Source organism: Crinia signifera, chromosome 6 (assembly GCF_055691185.1).
Source record: "Crinia signifera chromosome 6, ASM5569118v1, whole genome shotgun sequence".
NCBI lineage: Eukaryota > Metazoa > Chordata > Amphibia > Anura > Myobatrachidae > Crinia > Crinia signifera.
Window position 1 is genome coordinate 60,705,205 of NC_139222.1, and position 7,014 is coordinate 60,712,218.

The 7,014-nt window shown below is 43.2% G+C and overlaps 1 long non-coding RNA gene across 1 annotated transcript; it reads right to left on the reverse strand.

Annotated features, from left to right (window-relative positions):
- Window positions 1-648: 648 nt before the first annotated feature.
- On the reverse strand, window positions 649-1,756 carry LOC146006953 (uncharacterized). The gene is made up of 3 exons (XR_014444141.1): window positions 1,378-1,756; window positions 1,164-1,307; window positions 649-785 (listed from the first exon to the last, which is right to left on the reverse strand). It is a non-coding gene; the product is annotated as an uncharacterized LOC146006953 (long non-coding RNA).
- Between the last annotated feature and the right edge of the window lie 5,258 nt (window positions 1,757-7,014).

The following is a 7,014-nucleotide window of genomic DNA, read 5'->3' on the forward strand; positions in this document are numbered from 1 at the left end:
GAATAATAATAAAAAATCTGGCCAGATGCATTGATAGCATGGCATGCGTGATTTGTTATCATGCAATTGGAACGATGTTATTTCTCCATTTTTAAAATGGGTGGCACAGTACATACATAAGTAACATGGATTTTACTATCTACCTTGTACATTATTCAATGATCAATCTGAAAACTTTTGAGGAATTTTGTGCTGTCTTTTAGGCCGAACCTTCTCTATGTTCCCTTTTGTAGTTTCAAGCAAGGGTGTTTCTTCTTTGGTATCTATCGAACTATATTCGCTCTCACTACCAATCTGCGCAACATCGTTTTTTACATGGTTATCTATAATATTAGCCTCTTTGCCAAAGACTGTCCCTGTTGTTGTTGTCAAATCTTTCTCCAGGTTTTGAGTCTGCAGTATAGCAATCATTGTCTTCTGATTTTCAAAGATTTTTTGTCCAATTTCCACAACAATATCTGTTAACTTGATGAAATCATGGTGCAGTACATCAAATTGGTTTTCTACAATTTTCTTGTTTAGGGATAAGGCGGAATCAATCAGTTTCTCTACTTTAACATCTTCTGTAACGGTGGTTCCCAATTCCCTTTTTTTGGGTTGTGAAAATTTTTTTATTTTTGTTTTAAGATCACTTTTGTGTTGAAATTTTTCTATGTTACCAGATGAACACGGCATAGCTGTGCTTCCTTCGTCTTGAGATGAGTCTTCAATTTCTACTGTGTTATGTATCATTTGCATAAGTCCACTTGAGTCTTCATGTAGAATGTTAGGTTCACAGAATTGTCCTTTTAAGAGAAAAAAAATCGAAGTATTTAGAAGAGTTATCTTGCTTTGTAAATTCACAAATAATAGTATACACTTATATAATAACATCCAATGAATCAAAGTGAATTTAGTAATAACTCAAAAAAACTACTACTAAATGGAGAGTGAGAGAAACCAATCAGCTACTACCTGCCATTTATTAACCAAAGGTTATTATATCGCAGATATATTGATTTTTATCTGTCTATATATATCACAAATTATAGCAGTACTTCTGTCCCCATATGTTGAGACGCCTTCATAAATTTAAAAACAACACTCAGCTCATCATTCTTTTTTAATAGCATTTAATCATAACCCTAATCATTAAAATTTTATATTATATTGATATTTTGTACCTTTTACAATGTTGATATCTTTAGACCTTGTTGTTTTTGTCACATCATCCTTATTGTACATATTAGATTTGAGTTTCTTTTTTTTTGGAGTATTTTTCGATGTTTGTTTCTTTAGTGCAGACCTGGGTGTCTTTGCCTTTAAATCTAAATTACAAACAATTCATTATTTGACATACTTTTACACTTTTTATAATCTGTGAAAATAAAAACTTACCTTGGTGTACAGATACTGATTCCTCAGTGTCTATTGCTTCTGATATCCCGCGGACTGAATATACTGATAATTTCTCAGATAAACGTGTTTCCCATGGAGACATATCAATTTTCAAAGGAGGTCCACCACCAGTTTTTTTTGAATGAGCATGCATTAGAGACATTTTCTTTTTGACGGCTATTTTGCAATCAGAATACCTTTTCTTACACACGTGAGCTGAGCGAGGAATCTTCCCTACTGCCGAAACATGTTGCGCAATTTTTTTCCAAGTTTTTTCTTTCAATTCAAACCGGTAATTTACTCCAGACTGTTTTCCGAATAAAATGTGATAATACTTCAGCACCCCTTCTACTAGTGCTTCATTTTCGTAGTAACTAAACCTTGGCGCCCTTTTGGAATTTTGTTGGCTATTCCCACATACTGATTCGTCATCAGAGGTTGTGGGTGAATAATTAGAGCATTCGTCTGAAACATCCTCTTCAAAGGTTGGAGAGTCTGACATAGTATTCTAGAGAAATATAACGTACAAATATTATACTAATGCAATATTTTCAATTTTATACATTAGACATATTTTAAACATATACGTCTGTAGTGTTCCTTCTAGGAACATGGCCAGGCAGGGCACGCAGATTCATGGGGCAGCGTTGAAGGGGGCGTTCCCTTCCTGCCAGAGTCACAAACGCGGCGGGCCCGTCCCCTTGACGTCATAAACGTGGCTGGCCCGTCCCTGCAACGTCACAAATGGGGCGGGCCAGGCGTCCCCGGGGGTTTAGCAGTGCCGGGGAATCGCCGTGCACCGCTATATACAGCAGCGCCGGACTTCCCCAGGCACATCTAGGCAGGCTGTTTTAGCATGGTGCTGCCAGAGAGGCAGGGCACATTTTGGTCCTTTAAAAATTAGGCAGGGCGCAGCGCCCCGCTAAAACAGCCTAGCGGGAACACTACGTCTGCTTTATAATCCTCCAATGTCGTATGAACTCGTATTAGCGGCAGTATATACGGACGCTAATACAAATTATTTGTAGCAGCACGCACGGATCATTCAGATATAAAATAAAAGGAAATAAAAATAAATAAATAAATAAAAACGGGGTAGGGTCTCTACCACAGCCGAAACCATCACCGGGCACACAGCCTGGAGCCGGTAATTAAAAATCAGGGAACACAATAAATAGGGGTTCCCTGATTTTTAACAACCAGCCCCAGGCTCATCATATAACCTAAAAAGATATAGGTTGCATTCATATGTGTAATGTTTAGCAAGATATGTACACAAATTAGTGTTGATATGTGCAATATTTCAATATATATATACATATATACTTGAGCAATTAGAGGTCAGCACAACCGTTAGTAGCCAAAGTTTTTTATAAGTGAAAAAAAAGTGATTTCAAGACATCCATCTGACAGCGTTCACAGCATTTCAATTCAACAGTTCCATATACTTATCAGCGTCAAGATGCAAACATGAAAATAGCTGCCAGGGTGTCATGGTCAGGCGTGCTCAGGCGTGAGCACGCCTGACCATGACACCCTGGCAGCTATTTTCATGTTTGCATCTTGACGCTGATAAGTATATGGAACTGTTGAATTGAAATGCTGTGAACGCTGTCAGATGGATGTCTTGAAATCACTTTTTTTTCACTTATAAAAAACTTTGGCTACTAACGGTTGTGCTGACCTCTAATTGCTCAAGTATTATACCCATTATGTGGTTTTGGCACCCGAATGATGATTTCCTATGGTGTGCGGATTTCCTGATTGTCTCCTATATATATATATATATATATATATATATATATATATATATATATATATATATATATATATATAAATAAAAGTCATCCTTAAATATAAACATTTATATATAAACATAATTTCTATACATTATTGTGAATTTCCATTCATTTAGACCAGATCAGGCTGTCAGTCCTTTTAGTACATAGCCACAACCCTCTTGCATACATACATACATACATACCATTTATACACAGCCACCCTCATACATACCATTTACACACCACCACCCTTATACATACTGTACATACCATTTATACACCGCCACCCTCATACATGCCATTTACACACCACCACCCTCATACATACATACTCTACATACCATATATACACCGCCACCCTCATACATACTATTTATACAGCACCACCCTCATACATACATACATACTGTACATACCATTTACACACCACCACCCTCATACATACATACTGTACATACCATTTATACACCGCCACCCTCATACATACCATTTACACACCACGAACCCTCATACATACGTACTGAACATACCATTTATACACCACCACCCTCATACATACATACTGTACATACCATTTATACCCCGCCACCCTCATACATACAGTACATACACCACTCTCATCTTTCAATCCATACACTGCCTTCTTAATACATACATGCATACATATATCCATACACTGTCTCTCTCATACATCCATCCATTGCCTCTAACGCTATACAGTACATATAAATGCAAACTCTACCTCCACCAACATAACAGTGCAGCTACATGGTCGGCTCAGCAGAACGCTGCATAGGAAAATATAAAGCCTGGAGGGAAGGAGGGTGCCACTAGCAGCACGCTCACGCTGTGCAGGGACGACGCCAGACGTCTGTCATATATGGGGAGGGGGGATGGTGCTTTGCGGCCATTCGCTATGGTATGCAGCCGCTCACTGTGGGGAGGCGTGGGCTGCCCGATCACTGCTGCCGGCACTACAACAGGCCGGGGTGGTTGAAGGAGACGCGGGTTGGCCACCCCTGTGCTATACCATACTGCCTTACCATACACGTGCTCCCATCACTGCTAAAACAATAGTAAACAAGCAATCGGGTGAATTATAAAAAAGAAGCTTGAATCGTACTTGCCTCCAAACGAATCACTTTTCTGTCCAGAAACTCTGCAGCTCGACATCCACATTACACTGCGCAGCTCCGTGGAAAATGGCGCCGAGTACAGAACACGCCCAGAGGAAGCGAACAACTGCGCATGACAAAGCCCAAAGCCGATGCGCATGCGCAGTAACATCGCAGAAAAAACCACGAAAGCTTTCCGCGATAGGACGGACTTAACGCCGCCCCAAAAAAAATTGAAAAAAATTATACATCATGCGCAGCATTCCGCAAAATAAATGCGAAACACCGGCGAAAAGAAAAACCACTATTCGCACCCTGAATTCGAATATTGATACATCCCGCTATAACTCTCTAACTCCCCCCTCAGCTTCTCTGCCCTCACCCTCTCTCTCTAACTCCCCCCACACCCTCTCTCTAACTCCCCCCTCAGCGTCTCTGCCCTCACCCTCACTCTCTAACTCCCCCCTCAGCCTCTCTGCCCTCACCCACTCTCTAACTCCCCCCTCTCTCTAACTCCCCCCTCATTGTCTCTGCCCTCACCCTCTCTCTAACTCCCCCCTCAGCCTCTCTGCCCTCACTAACTCTCTAACTCCCCCCTCAGCGTCTCTGCCCTCACCGTCTCTCTAACTCCCCCCTCAGCGTCTCTGCCCTCACCCTCTCTCTAACTCCCCCCTCAGCCTCTCTGCCCTCACTAACTCTCTAACTCCCCCCTCAGCGTCTCTGCCCTCACCGTCTCTCTAACTCCCCCCTCAGCGTCTCTGCCCTCACCGTCTCTCTAACTCCCCCCTCAGCGTCTCTGCCCTCACCCTCACTCTCTAACTCCCCCCTCAGCCTCTCTGCCCTCACCCACTCTCTAACTCCCCCCTCTCTCTAACTCCCCCCTCATTGTCTCTGCCCTCACCCTCTCTCTAACTCCCCCCTCAGCCTCTCTGCCCTCACTAACTCTCTAACTCCCCCCTCAGCGTCTCTGCCCTCACCGTCTCTCTAACTCCCCCCTCAGCGTCTCTGCCCTCACCCTCTCTCTAACTCCCCCCTCAGCCTCTCTGCCCTCACTAACTCTCTAACTCCCCCCTCAGCGTCTCTGCCCTCACCCTCTCTCTAACTCCCCCCTCAGCCTCTCTGCCCTCACTAACTCTCTAACTCCCCCCTCAGCGTCTCTGCCCTCACCCTCTCTCTAATCCCCCCCTCAGCCTCTCTGCCATCACCCACTCTCTAACTCCCCCCTCAGTGTCTCTGCCCTCACCCACTCTCTAACTCCCCCCTCAGCGTCTCTGCCCTCACCCTCTCTCTAACTCCCCCCCCCTCCACCTCAGCTCATTGGATAATGAAAAATTTAGAACAATTGATGGATGAAAGCAGGCAGGCCGGCCATTTTGGGACGCTTAGTGGACTTGTTTAATGCAATGCACCTTTGTATTTTCACATGCATTCGCTCCATGCTGTAACCACTGTGCATAAAAATTTGGAAACATGGCATACAGTGTATCATTTGGTGTCTAAGTCATGTTTCCCATATTTTACCTTCCCAGATACAATCCCGTTTGAGTGTTTGGCGCACTTTTTAGCTAAAATCTTCCTACGGGGCCTAACTGCATATGCTAAAGCCTGCCTATTTTGAATGGTCTAGTGGCCCCTGCAACCTCCAAAAATATCAGGACTTACTTCCCCAATAACCTGCTAACTCACCCCTGAAATACATACTTATTCACCCTATTTTGTTAATTGGACTCATTTCTCATTTGAAATGCCCATTTTTGGGGGTCCAGAAATGTGCGTCTTTAAAAGGTGATTTCTACGATACCCCACTTTTGCTCGTCGGACCTCAACTTTTCCCGTAAACGCAGAAAAACCGCAATTTTCAGGAGAAACGAGACAGACATCCCCTCCCTCTGCCACCCACCCGCCCAACTGAAAGCCAGCCATTAGACATGCACAGATAGTTCTGAGGGTCTGTCTGTGATGTCATAAAGGGCCTGCTGATCAATGGGCAGCTTTCTGATTGGCTGCTGTATTTGATTGACAGATGGAAGCTTGCAGCTGATTGGCTGTCTAGCCTAAAGTGCTTTACACACCTCCCTGAAGGTACCACTGGCTAAGACTCCACCTCAGCTCATTGGGTAATGAAAAATTTAGAACAATTGATGGATGAAAGCAGGCAGGCCGGCCATTTTGGGACGCTCATTGGACTTGTTTAATTCAATGCACCTTTGTATTTTCACATGCATTCGCTTCATGCTGTAACCACTGTGCATAAAAATTTGGAAACATGGCATACAGTGTATCATTTGGTGTCTAAGTCATGTTTCCCATATTTTCCTTCCCAGATACAAGCCCGTTTGAGTGTTTGGGGCACTTTTTAGCTAAAATCTTCCTACGGGGCCTAACTGCATATGCTAAAGCCTGCCTATTTTGAATGGTCTAGTGGCCCCTGCAACCTCCAAAAATATCAGGACTTACTTCCCCAATAACCTGCTAACTCACCCCTGAAATACATACTTATTCACCCTATTTTGTTAATTGGACTCATTTCTCATTTGAAATGCCCATTTTTGGGGGTCCAGAAATGTGCGTCTTTAAAAGGTGATTTCTACGATACCCCACTTTTGCTCGTCGGACCTCAACTTTTCCCGTAAACGCAGAAAAACCGCAATTTTCAGGAGAAACGAGACAGACATCCCCTCCCTCTGCCACCCACCCGCCCAACTGAAAGCCAGCCATTAGACATGCACAGATAGTTCTGA